The sequence below is a fragment of the Pseudochaenichthys georgianus genome, unplaced genomic scaffold (genome assembly GCF_902827115.2).
Source record: "Pseudochaenichthys georgianus unplaced genomic scaffold, fPseGeo1.2 scaffold_200_arrow_ctg1, whole genome shotgun sequence".
Taxonomy (NCBI): Eukaryota; Metazoa; Chordata; class Actinopteri; order Perciformes; family Channichthyidae; genus Pseudochaenichthys; species Pseudochaenichthys georgianus.
Window position 1 is genome coordinate 880,712 of NW_027262720.1, and position 14,355 is coordinate 895,066.

Below are 14,355 nucleotides of genomic sequence, written 5' to 3' on the forward strand. Positions count from 1 at the left end.
AAGTCACAACATTTTATTAACCAAACTAATTATTCGAAAAACCACTCAGTGAAACTAAATTCCTTCAATGCAGCTTAATGAGGCTAGCCCTGGAGATATAATATGTTATAGAAGGAAAAACAAGACTATTAGAAAGTTAGTTGAAAAACAGCATAGTGAAACAATTCTTCATAGATCAGGAACCGTTACAAACATGACTTAAAGGTGGGGTAAGTAATTTTGGAGAAACCAGCTCGAGTGCGCTAGAATTTGAAAATACACAGCCGGAAAAAATCTGCCACTTCCTTACAGAGCCCCTCCTCCAACACACACGAATACGCACATGACCAATGAGGGCACGAGATAAGCTTGTGCACAAATGGAAGGCTGACAGGCAGGTAGGCCATCCAGTTATTTTAGCCGGGCCGGCTCAGATGATTGGTCGTGCTCTATACAGTACTACGGGTTCTACAGATGACATTTTTGTATGGATTTTTTGTCAAAGCACTTAAGATATGCATTGCTATCGGGATATTAAGAGCATTCCACGGAATATAACTAAAAGTGTATCTCGAGCCGGTTTCTCAAACTTATCTACCCCACCTTTAAATTGGGAGAAACAGCATCTCTGTGGCCTTTTGTTGGCATAGTGTGAACATAAAAAACTTTAAGTGAGACTTCAATTCAGAAGAGACTCTTAAAATATAACAATACAGCTCTCAGGACATCAGTAGGAAGAAACAACTAGCTTGGCTCTCATAGTTGTTCAAAACTATGCGGTGTGGATTCACTCGTGGACTATAACGTATCGTCCACACGGTTCCGTCGCATTGAAGCTTGCCGGTGCCCGACCAACAACCAATCACATTAATCTCAGGCCCCGGACACACAAGCACGTGGTTTGATTGGCTGCCACTTCCATCAACGTTTGAAAAGTTGAACTTTTCTCAACTTTCAAAGCGAGCAAAGGAGGCAAAGCGACGCGACGGAACCACAATGGAGTTCGGCAAAGCTTAACGTCACACCATTCAAAGTGAATGGGAAGCGTCTCCGTTGAAGGATGCATGTGGACGTACCGTAAGACAGATACTTTGAGAAAAAGTTTACCCACACTCTTCACACCAGTATGGTTTTTTTTCCAGTGTGAATACGCTGATGTGATTTGAGTTCACCTGATGTCTTGAACATTTTCCCACACTCTTCACACCAGTAAGGTTTTTCTCCTGTGTGAATACGGTGATGTGTTTCGAGTTCACCTGATGTCTTGAACATTTTTCCACACTCTTCACACCAGTAAGGTTTTTCTCCTGTGTGAATACGGTGATGTCTTATGAGGGCACTTGATGTCGTGAATGTTTTCAAACACTCTTCACAGCTGTACGGTTTCTCTCCCGTGTGAATACGTTGATGTGATTTGAGAGTACCTAATATAGTAAACGTTTTCCCACACTCTTCACACCAGTATGGTTTTTCTCCTGTGTGAATACGATGATGTGTGTTGAGAGCATCTGATGTTGTGAATGTTTTCCCACACTCTTCACACTTGTACGGTTTTTCTCCTGTGTGAATATGATCATGTATTTTGAGTTGACCTGATGTTATGAATGTTTTCCCACACTCTTCACACCTGTATGGTTTTTCTCCTGTGTGAATACGTTGATGTGATTTTAGATTACTTGATATAGTGAACGTTTGCCCACACTCTTCACACCTGTATGGTTTTTCTCCTGTGTGAATACGTTGATGTGATTTTAGATTACCTGATTGAGTAAACGTTTTCCCACACTCTTCACAGCTGTATGGTTTTTCTCCAGAGTGAATACGTTGATGTTTTTTGAGACTACTTGATAAAGTGAAAGTGTTCCCACACTCTTCACAGCTGTGCAGTTTTCCACCAGTATGAATATGCAGGTGGAGCTTTAAATTTCCAGATGTTGTAAAGGATTCATCACATTGCTGACAGCTGTGACGTCTCTCTTTTCCTTTCGGTTTCTAAAACAGACGGTGAGAGAAAGAAAGAAATTAAATCTAAAAAGCATAAATACATACAAATGTAACACAATAAAAACTCACTTAATACATATACAGTTAACAAAATACTACTTATACTAACTTTTGTGTTTACTATATTTGATACAGTAATACAGCAACATTCTAACCACAGTATATACCAGAGGTGTGGGACTCGAGTCACAGGATTGCGTGTTTCTCCACGGACCCTCACTATTGCGGTAAGCGTGTTGTAACTTCCGGTTGTTGTTGTTGTCACCTCCGGGTATCCTGTGTGCCTGTTCTGCTGCTGATCTTAACTTAAAGGGGACCTATCATGCAAAATGCACTCTTGTACGTCTTTTATACATGAATATGTGTCCCCGGTGTGTCAGGGAAGTCACCAAGTGTCAGAAAATACAACCCTCTCTCTTTTCCTCTATACCCAAATCTCGAAAAAAGGAGCTGTAACGGATCTGATACAGACTGATCCAGATTTGAATTCTTTCCTACGTCACAAAAGGGGTGCTCCGCTTATTGGTCAATTCTCCACCTATCAGGGGAATGAGAGGTTGGGCCACAGCCGGCCATTGCCGCTCGAAAGCGCTGGAGACGCTGTAGTACATATGCCAGGCCTGTAAGTGGCGCTGTAGTCTGCCACAAAGGCAGCGAAGAAGACTCCCCTTGTCATGGTTGCCCTTCTATTTATTCTCCACTGTGGCTCTTTTTCTCCCTCCCCGAGGCAAGCGTTTGCGCCTCCTGCTTTAAAACAAATGAATAATGACTCTATATAAATCATATGTAAGGGATAATGTGCAGCGACGCGGTCATTATGGGGAAAAGAACACCGACAGGCTGATCAGGAGCCCGAAACAAAGCGGAGGGATCTAGATCGGCATGAAGGCACATTATGCAATGCGCACATTATCCCGCTTATTACATGGCCACATTCTCAACAAAGTAACGACATTAATTGAAATGCTTTTATGGATTTAGAAAATGATTTTATTGATTTAAAAAATACTTGTATGTATTTATTTAAATTGACATGCATCCGCTAAGAAAAATAGTCCGTTGTTACTGTTTGAACTAACGTAGCAACGGCAGGAACTGCTTCGATAGCGTTTTTGAGGAGCTTTTTGATTACAGATTTGAAAACATCGCTGCTTGCTTTAAAAGTAGCACAATTCATTATGTCAAACCTTGGAAAGTATCTAGATATCCCTGCCCTAATGCCAAAGTAACTGGCAACTGAATATGTGTCGCTGTTTGATGTCTATGTCTGGACCGCTGCGTAAAAAGGAGGGTTTCTGCCCCATTACTTCTCTTCTTACTTCTATAAGAATAAAACACGGAGGACGGATATCTCTTTTTCTCCCCCTCTTCTCCCCGCTGCAGCCCAGCAGCTGATCTCAGAGCACGCTCCCCTCTCCTGCAGGGGGGCGTGGTCAGCTGCAGCTCACAGAATCAGCCCCTGCAAAAACAGCGCTGGAAAGAACATATAGAGCGAAATGAGGCATGGCTAAAATGCAGGATCCGTTTGGTGTTTTGAAAAAAAATCTATATTTATATACTTTATATAGGTATGGCCCTACAATATATTGTTCAAATATAGCATGATAGGTCACCTTTAAATCGATCGTTTTAAAACTCTTGATCACGTTGTAATCACACGTTACTACAGCTTAAGCACTCACAACTCTCCTTCTCCTAGCGACTGTAACTCCACAGTTGCCTACACTCTTTTCGGGTTTGCTAACGGTAGCTACTTTAGCTTGATAGCTAGCCATGGCTCTTTCCCCACCCTACGGTGCTATTACCTGCTCTACCTGTCTCATGTTTGGTTATTCCCCTACCTCCTTTACTGGTACCGATACATGTGTTAAATATAGTATAGTTGTTAGGTTGGAGGCGGGAATCATAGCCATAGAAGCCCGGCTCCGCATTTTAGTAACTCAGCTACAGTAAAGCCCATCTTAGTCGGTGCGGACCGGCAAAAGGTAGCTCCTACTAGCCGTCCCCGACAACTCCCGAGAAGCAGGGAGACTGGGTGACTGTTCAGAAGGGGCATAACGCGAAACCTGCAGGTCCCCACCAAGCGAGGCACCCGCTGAGAAGCAAACTCTGGTTATTGGTAGATCTATTATGAGACACGTGAACTTAGAGACCAAAGCCTCCACAGTCACATGCATTCCGGGGGCCAGAGCGGCTGACGTTGAGGCGCATCTTAAACTGCTGGCTAAAAATTAACGTAAATACAGTAGGATTGTTATTCACGTCGGTGGTAATGATGTTCGTTTACACCAATCAGAATGCACCAAAGTTCATTATCTAAAGATATACTAACTATGGATGGCATTAATTTGGCCTCCAGTGAGACTAAGGAATCTTGGTGTTATATTTGATCAGGATTTATCCTTTAACACCCACATAAAATCAATTTCAAGGACCGCCTACTTCCATCTACGTAACATTGCAAAAATCAGGCATATCTTGCCTCAGAACAATGCCGAGAAACTAGTTACATCAAGACTGGATTATTGTAACTCTTTATTATCAGGGTGTACCAAGAAGTCAGTTAAGTCGCTTCAGCCGATTCAAAATGCTGCAGCATGTGTACTAACCAGAGTTAGGAAAAGGGACCACATTACTCCTGTTCTGGCTGCCTTACACTGGCTCCCTATGGAACACAGGATAGAATTTAAAATTCTTCTTCTCGCCTACAAAGCCCTTAATGGGAAGGTGCCATCTTACCTTAAATAACTCATTATACCCTACTGTCCTACTAGGGCATTGCGTTCCAAGAATGCAGGGTTGTTGGTTGTTCCTAGAGTCTCTAAAAGTACAATGGGAGCCAAAGCTCCACATTTATGCTTCCAGTTTGTGTTCGGGCGGCAGACACCCTATCCGTTTTTAAGAGTGCGCTTAAGACCTTCCTTTTTGATAAAGCTTATAGTTAGGGCTGATTAGATTCAGCCCCTAGTTTTGCTGCTATAGGCTTAGTTTGTAAGGGGACACCTTACTTCTTCCTTCTCTCTGTCTGTACCTGTGTACTCTCATGTTCCATATAACCCAGCTTCCCCAAATGTCTTTCTTTTTGGTGTCTATATACTCCGGGATCCGGAGTCATGGCTAATCCTGTTGCTGTGGTCCTGAGTCCTGGATTGCGAGCCCTGGATCTTGAATCGTGGCTGTGCCTGTTGCTGTGGTCCTGGATCATCGGTCCTGGATGGATATCCTCGTAGATTCATCTTCTTATTATAGACACATGCATTTCCAAACATTTGGACTACCTATGTTGCAAATGTATTATCTTTTCAATTTACACACGGCATCTATTGCATGTCTGTCCGTCCTGGGAGAGGGATCCCTCCTTTGTTGCTCTCCCTGAGGTTTCTCCCAGGTTTCCCTTTAAACTGTGGTTTTTCTCCGTAATTTTTCCTTGTACGATGTGAGGATCTAAGGACAGAGGGTGTCGTATTGTCATAATGATATTCTGTACAAACTGTTAAGTCCAGAGACAAATGTAACATTTGTGATCTGCTAAATAAATAAACATTGATGACTTGACTGGAGTCCGACTCAAGTCACATATTTTTTGACTTGATAAAAGTCTCGATTTGACTTTGACTTGGTATTCATGACTTGAGACTTGACTTAGGCTCGAGACAGATGACTCCAAAAGACTTTACTTTTTAAAATAAAATATTTGCATTTGTTTTTGTATTGTACGAAGCCCCTAAAGGGCAATGAAAAAAAATGAAAAAAGAGAAGTTACCGGTGCGCCAAGGAGGAAGTGGAGCGCACAGGAGACAACCGTTTCATTGCAGACTGTTATGTTTATGTGGGGAAATGGCAGTGCATACAATATTTGAGATATATTTAGAACTCTGACTTCATTTTAGGGACATTTCGGCCAGGGGTGTAGAGCTATTTGTTTAAGCACCGAATCGGCAAAACAGGAGAGTCTGTGAACCAGTCTGCCTTGATCTATGAATTCATGTCTGTGACTCTCACAGTATTTGCTGCCCACAGCTGTTTTATAGAAGGAACACCACCTTCACTTCATGAAATCTCTGCAGCACCAGGAGGCATTAACGTGTAACTCAGCAGAATCTGAGAAGAGCAGCACCAGCTGCAAAGAGCTGTGCCTTTTACTGTTTACTTCACTGTGTTTACCTTCATTAGAACAGCTAAAGAACAACCGCAGGCTGCAACGCTTTAACCACACGCACTTCTACACACACATCGAACTGCCCGATTATTCCCCCTATTACTCGTTTTATGAAGGAGATGTCCCGTCACCAAGGCGTGTGTGTGTTTGTGTTCGGCTGTCCGACAATGGCATTAGTTTTTTATAATTACCATGAACACTAATTTACACACAACTGGCCAACTCCATAGCAGTGTTTCCCCTACCATTGTCTTGGGAGGGCGCTGTATGGAAGCAAACAAGAGACAGAAGTGTTTGAATTTTATCAGACACTGAATTTATAGCATTGAAAACAATTACTTTGAAAATCATGTATCTGAATTTTTTTGTGCAATACAAATTTAACAATTCAAGTTAGAAAATCTCGAGTGTTCAAATTCAGATCCCAACAATTCAAGTTAAACAAATTCGAATGGACAATTTCGACGTCCAAGACTTCGATGCAGCATTATCCGGGCTACCCAGACAGGATAAGCAATCGAGACTGAATGCAATCGAACCGACTTCTGGCCCATCAGAGCACGGCTTAGTCGGTCATGTGATCACCACAACCCGGGAGAAAGATGACGGAGAACAGCGGGGCTCCGGTAAGTTGTCAGTTTGTGTTGTTTATTTTACAAGCAGTGAGGGCTCGACAGATAATTTGTATCTTACATTAGCTAGCTAAATGAGTGATGGAGCCTTGTGCCTTTCTGTCTGTAAGCTCCGTAGTTATCGTTAAAGTGAATCATGACGTTACCGTGTCCTTTTGTGTGTGTGTGGCGGTGAATGATCCCGCCTGATGGCTTTCAAAGTAACGTTACGATACATCACTTCTCACTTCGGTTAGATAAGTCAAATTGACTTAGTTAAAGGGGGTGTAAGAACATCCATAAGTCTTTAGAAGTAATCGTGGTGAATGACGTTTTCAGATAATTTACTTCAGTAAAAGTAGCTACACTGTACAAAATCTCTCTTACAAAAGCCCTGCATTTAAACATGTTAATTCAGTAAAAGTTAGCTGAGTAAAAGAATGGAAGAATAATCCGGAAAATGTTGTTAAAGTATTTCAATTAGAAGAAAGATATACTATTATATTATATCATTTGTTTTTTATTATTATTATTATTATTATTACCATGCATTAATGTAGAAGGGTTTACTTAAAGGTGGGGTAGGTAATTTTGGAGAAACCAGCTCGAGTGAGCTAGAATTTGAAAATACACAACCGGAAATAATCTGCCACTTCCTTACAGAGCCCCTCCTCCAACACACACGAACGGGCACATGACCAATGAAGGCACGAGATAAGTTTGTGCCCAGATGGAAGGCTGACAGGCAGGTAGGCCATCCAGTTACTTTAGCCGGGCCGGCTAAAATGATTGGTCGTGCTTTTTATAGTACTACGGCTTCCACAGATGAAATTTTGTTATGGATTTTTTGTCAAAGCACTTCAGATATTCATTGCTATTGGGATGTTAAGAGCATTCCATGGAATATCAAACTCAAACTTGTCATTTATGTCAGAAACACTTTTTGTTATATTCCATGGAATGCTCTTAACATCTTGTTTCTACCATTTTCAGGCGATTTGTAATCTGTTCTAGAAAAACAATGTGTTTTTTAGGATTTCAAGAAGCGTATAAAACAGGGGTGGGCAAACATTTTGGCTCCTCATTATACACTCGGCACTCAATGTTGACTTTTCTTTTCTTTGGTCCACTCATTGTTACAGATGGAGGTTCAAAGGTGAATTATTACGTCATTGCGTCATCGTTTGCGTCATGAAGTAACCGTTTACGTGCCTTCTTATGACCCACACAGCGTTTTACGTCGCTGATTTTCTCTGCAACACCGCTCACAACAACATCAATAGAGGACTGCGTCGGGTAGTTTTTAATTATACGAAGCCAGATTACATTAAAGAACTACTTCTCCAACCTTGTACCTTTCTCCAGAGGGCCGTGGTGCATTGTTTATTAATGTGGTTCAGCTGCATTACTGCCCGCTGCAGTGCTGCTCGTCTACCGGAGTTTATTCTCCCGTTAACTCGCGGCAGCGGCCGCTGTAAAGTTTTCATTGTCTGACTGTCACACAACAAGCAGCTGATAAATATCCCCCATCCCCATAAATGAATGTATTTCGTACTCGCCATGAACTGCTATTGCTCAGCTTAATCTTGACCCCCTCCAATGTAAGCGTGACGTATTTGGTTCTTGGATCTTGCCAGATGAGAGAATAGACCAGACTCCAGCAACGGTAAATTGTGTCAAGACTCGAGTGTGCCATCGAGTGGGATCAACTGAAATGCCGGATATTGCAGGAAAAAGGCAAAATTAATGCGGTCTTTACTATAATTTGGACAATTTTGTACCAATATTCGGCGGGCCAAACGTCAAAAACAAACAATGGATGTGTTTTATGAACATTTATCCATGCTGAAAGTAGATTTAGATGTGTTAGGAGTGTGATAGAGATTATTATCTAATATATGCATCCAATCAGGTACGTGCACAGACATTTAGAGGGGCTATTGCTCTAAACTAGAAAAAGGGCCCTGCCCCCCCCCCCCCCGAAAAAAAAACATAAGACCTTTTGAATTTTTTTCTAAAGGAAATCCAGGGAAATCTTTTGTTTTGCGGTCCATATCTCATTAAAATCTCTAATGTTACTAACTATTAAAGAAAAAATGGGGACAATTCTGTTTTAATGTAACTTCTGTGCAGACATACTGATAAAATAGGGCTTTTAAGTAATTTTCTTAAATAAACTCACTAATTAATTAAACCAGTTTAATACGCATTATTCTTACTCTTTTCATTCTTTATGAGCGCAGTAATGGTAAGGTATCTAATTACTTATTTATTTAGTATTCCATAACTTAATAACAGAGATGGTCAAACTAAAGTAGAGACATGGCAGAAATCTTACAATGAAGCGGGACAGTGGTGTTCTCCGTGAGAGGGCGATCAAGAAAAGAGAGCGAGCAGCCCCGTTGACGTTGAGGGAGTTTACGGAGCAGATGAAAAGACACAGAAAGACAGAAGCACAATAACAAGTATAGCCTATTTAGATTGTTTTGGTGTAAATAACCAACGGTGTCAAGAGGAAGTAAAGTCCCCTGGGTTGTCCCCTACTCTAACTGCCATGAGAAAACTCAAAATCAATTTAAGCATATTTAAAAACGGGGACATTTCCGGGGACAGATTGACCCGGGGATTTGCCACCAAAGCCAGATGGGCATTTGGTATGATCACCATAGCCATATGAGGCCGGAGGGCTGTCCTTTGCTTTCAGCTGTCAGATTGTAAACAAAGTCACGTGACAGCGCTGACAATGCGTGTTTTATCGCAGTGAGATGCTACAATACTAATTGTGGGCTTATCATGTTTATTCAGCCACAATAGAAAAAACATAAACCTCTCACTCTCTCCAGAGGGGCAGGTCAGCCAAAAATGGCAAAAGGGCCATTGCCCGGGCAACATTAGCCCGTACTTGTGCACGTCCCTGCATCCAATGCAGCATTGTATGAAGTCTGTTGATGATCAGAGGCTGTTGTTGGGGCTGCATAAACGTTTTTAAAAAAAAATTTGGAGGCAGACCATGCAGGCCTCAGAGAGTTAAACTTGGGCCAGCGATCATAGTTTTACTGTATTTTATTTAGAAAATCCACAGCGGTTTGTGTCATACTATGAGGTGTATTTTGCATATCTCTCAGTAGCCAACGATCTGTAAATGAGTAGGAGCATACAGATTTCAAAAGCCATAAGTGCCCACCTTACTGCTGCTGTCTATAAAGATAATTAATACCGCAAATAAATGAGGCTTTCTATTTCTGTTGTTTTTAGGGTGTGGATATTCATCAGATTGAGTGGGAGAACAGTGGATTTGCTCCTGATGGCCACTCTAGTGTCATTGTCCCAGACATAGAGAGCCCACTGACTGATGGACAAATGGCTGCTTTAAGAGAAGCTGTTGACCCACGAGCTGCATCCCAGTCCTTTGGCTGTGATATCTACATTGCTGCGGTTCCATTTTGTGAGCATGATCTATCTGATGACTGAGAAAGAGGGCTTAGGTCTTTTTCTCAAATGTATCCAAATGTGGCACAAACATCCACTTCGCCTTTGTTTTTTTATGGCGAACAAGTGTTCTGCTTTTGGAATCTTCACATTTTATAGGAAAAATAATAATAAATTAACATTTGAAGAATGACAAATGTTCTTTTGTTTTGTGAACAATAGTGATGTCAGATTTGATCAGACACATAAAATATTAAAGCAACAGTTTCTCAATTCATAAAATGGGACAGATAATCTAAAAAAAGTCACGTTTCATCTCGATTCATATTTGATCACCGGTGTCTATTATATTAGTTTCTTGGAGTTAATTAGCACGATTGACAGGTACTTCTCACTACCCTCAGCTCTGATTGGTCAAAAATGATTTAGTTTAAACCAATAAGGTGTAGGCGATGCCATGTGGGATATGCTACTCTTTACTGGACCACCACAGTTTACCCTCCCTAACATTCTTGCCCCACAGCTAACCCTGATCAGGAGTCAGGACCTACCTTCTGTAACTGCTGCACTACTTGCAGATGGTCCAGGCATTGCTGCTTGTTCCTCAATGACAGTACTATCCATCACCTCATTTCCTGCACTGCCAACATTCACAACATACTTATATTCTATTTGTTAGACTGATTTAATGTTTTACATCTGTTGGTTATTGAAAAAAGTATATACAATATATACCTTTCCCCATATGAAGCAGCATGTGCCTCAATGGAGTCAGCTAGAAACATTTCCATGCACAGAGGACAGGGCTGCTGCACTGGTGCTCTGAAATTTAAGTTAGCAAAGATGAACAAAAATCTGAGGTCAGCAAGAACCACTGAATTAAGTCATGACTGTATTTTCCAACAAGCCATTTGTCCTTACCATGAATTGTGATTTTAGGGCATCTGTGTGTAATGATAATGGAAATGAATTAATTTGTAGATGTTATCTTACCCTGCTCACAAACATACCTCTTCCACACAGAATGGGAAGAAGAATATGTTTTTGTTATGTCACATTCAAAGTGCATTCGCCTTATTTGTAAAGCAAGCGTCGCTCTGCCAAAGAAAGGTAACGTGGAGAGGTATTATCGGAGTGTTCACAAGGGATATGACAGCGACTTCCCTCCGAGTAGCGAGTTGAGAAAGGTGAGGGAACTTCAAATCACAATTAGCTGGACAGCAGTCACTTTTCTTAAAGCCGACATCCACCGCAAAGGCAGCCACTGAAGCATCTCTACGAGTGAGTCACGCTATTATCAAACACAAAAAATCATTTCAAGATGGAGAGATGGTGAAAGAAGCCTTCGTAGAAGCAGTAGACGCCTTGTTTCAGGATTACACAAACAAAACAGAAATAGTAGACACTGGTCTAGATGACGAGGAGTGGCTGTTAGATCTGGCGTTTTTAACAGACATTACACACGTGTTAAATAAGCTGAACTTGGAGCTACAAGGGAAAGACAGAACTGTGGTTGACATGATCAGCTCAGTTAATGCCTTCAAACGAAGACTGCATCTGCTGCGTTCAAAGCTGCAGCGCAAAGATTTGGCCAACTTCCAAAACATCGCCTCTGAGCTGGAGAAGCAAGGGAAGGACAGTGCGCGCTACACAGAGCAAGTCAATAACATTACATCTAACTTTGAGAAACGCTTCCCGAGCCAATCGCCACATTCATGTGCTATCCGTTTAGTGAAGACCGTGATATTGATTCGCTGGCCCAAAACATCGGAGCAGTGTTTCATCTGAACCCGTCTGCGCTGGAGGATGAGATGTTGTCGCTGCAGGCCGACATCCAGTTGAAGGCGCGTGCCCATGCCGGACAGCTTTGGAACTTATTCACAGTTGAAAAGCATCCAAACGTCAGAACATGTGCCAACTCACTGACCTCACTCTTCGGCTCGACTTATTTATGCGAGTCAGCCTTCTCCCAAAAGAAGATAGTGAAGTCGAAATACCGTTCCACCTTAACTGATGAACATTTGGAGGCCTGCTTGAGACTAGCCATCAGCAGTTACGGTCATCAGAATATGGTAGGGACCCGCCTAAATATATTGAATTGTGTTTTGTTTTGCAGCATTATATCAGGGCCATGGAGAGCGGTTTCTCAGCCTGCTTGTTTTTATGTGTTTCTTAACAGAGACCGAGACAGAGAGAGATGTTAACATGCCTATTGGACCTATACCGAGACAGAGAGAGATGTTAGCATGCCTATTGGACCTATACCGAGACAGAGAGAGATGTTAACATGCCTATTGGACCTATACCGAGACAGAGAGAGATGTTAACATGCCTATTGGACCTATACCGAGACAGAGAGAGATGTTAACATGCCTATTGGACCTATACCGAGACAGAGAGAGATGTTAACATGCCTATTGGACCTATACCGAGACAGAGAGAGATGTTAACATGCCTATTGGACCTATGTACTGTATATCATTATTACTTTGAGAGACTGTTCATATGACCCATTTGAGTCTGGTGTCTAAGTTGAGTGTTCTACTCGTTTATTGTATTCCTTGTACTTATATTTGTGTTTTATGTTTAAGATTTCAGGACATGGAGAGTGGTTTCTTAGCCTGCTTGTTTCTTAACACAGAGAGAGAGATAGATTAACATGCCTTTTTATTTTTACGTATTCAGGTATTTGTTTCTGTTCAAGAACCCAAATAGAGTTGTTGTTGTTGTAGTTATTCCATGTATAAATCAAATGTGTTATTCAGCCCCTTGCAATTTGGGATTTTATTTTTGGTTGGAAAACCTTGGTGAGCTGGTCATTTCAAAAGTAGCTCACAAGCCAAAAAAGTGTGTGGGCACCCCTGCCCTAGAGTATGTTAGGTCCACTCACAAATAAAGCAGGTTCACATGGATAGGATACTAGATACGTTTGCCAGGCATTATAACCTACACATTTTTCTTGGATTGCACCATAGTCCTGACTATAAATATTTGTGTTAGAAAGGCAAGAAAAGGGATTCGAATTGAGAACTATTTCCATTGTGGAGGGCCCACAGACCCCCTGTTTTGTCCCCCCCACACTTCTCAAACCAAAGTAACTCCCCCCCCTGCACCGATCTCCATCATCGGACTGCCCTCATCTCACCCTGGCAGCACCCCCCCAAACCAGTAAACCTAGGGGAAACACTGCATAGGTATATGTGGGTATCTCAATTTAGTGCTAAATGCTGTCAGAGTGCACCCGAACGAACAACACTATATCATAATATCTCACACACACACACACACACACACACACACACACACCACACACACACACACACACACACACACACACACACACACACACACACACACACACACACACACACACACACACACACACACACACACACACACCACACACACACACACACACACACACACACACACCTCTCTCTCTCTCCTCTTCGTCCTGGTTCTTCAGTCTTTCTTCTCCTTGATAAAACACTTCCGTTAAACACACTAATCTCCCTTTAATGCTTTTACTTATGTTTTCTGATCAGATACTCCCACCTCCGATACAACAATGTTGTAACCACAGTAAGTACAGTAATGTTCTAACCATATTGTGCATTCATTTTGTATTTTCTAAACAGGTTGTGATCGTTCATTTTGGGGATAACAGTGATAGGAATATATTGTGATGAAGTGCACACTGACCTGAGCTCCAGGGGTCTTTTTGTTCTCCTCCATGCTGCTCTCAGTGCTGCTTCTCCGGCTGTGTCTCTGAAATAACCAACACAACTACAGCTGACACAAAACAAGACAACTCAATACAACCGACAGACACAACAAGACAAATCTACAGCAATTTCTTAGGTTCACACACACACGTTACCTCTCTCTCTCTCTCTCTCTCTCTCTCTCTCTCTCTCTCTCCTCTTCGTCCTGGTTCTTCAGTCTTTCTTCTCCTTGATAAAACACTGCCGTTAAACACACTAATCTCCCTTTAATGGCTTTACTTAGGCCTATGTTTGGCCGATTAGCAACGTGGTATATAAAAGCTACGAACAAAGAACGGGAGGCAACCAACCCACAGTGTAACGGATGAAAGCACGGATAAATCACTCTACAAGGAAAACTAACTATTTGTATGTGTTTTAAAAGTCTCTTAAACACATTACATTCGGT

At 41.8% G+C, this 14,355-nt stretch overlaps 1 protein-coding gene and 1 pseudogene across 1 annotated transcript in view; both read right to left on the bottom strand.

The window, feature by feature from the left end:
• LOC117441807 (zinc finger protein 420-like) overlaps positions 1-14,355 on the bottom strand; it is a 350,733-nt gene that overhangs the window by 167,715 nt on the left and 168,663 nt on the right. The window lies entirely within an intron of this gene.
• Positions 1-14,355, bottom strand: part of LOC139432876 (zinc finger protein 208-like) — a 111,765-nt pseudogene that overhangs the window by 97,157 nt on the left and 253 nt on the right.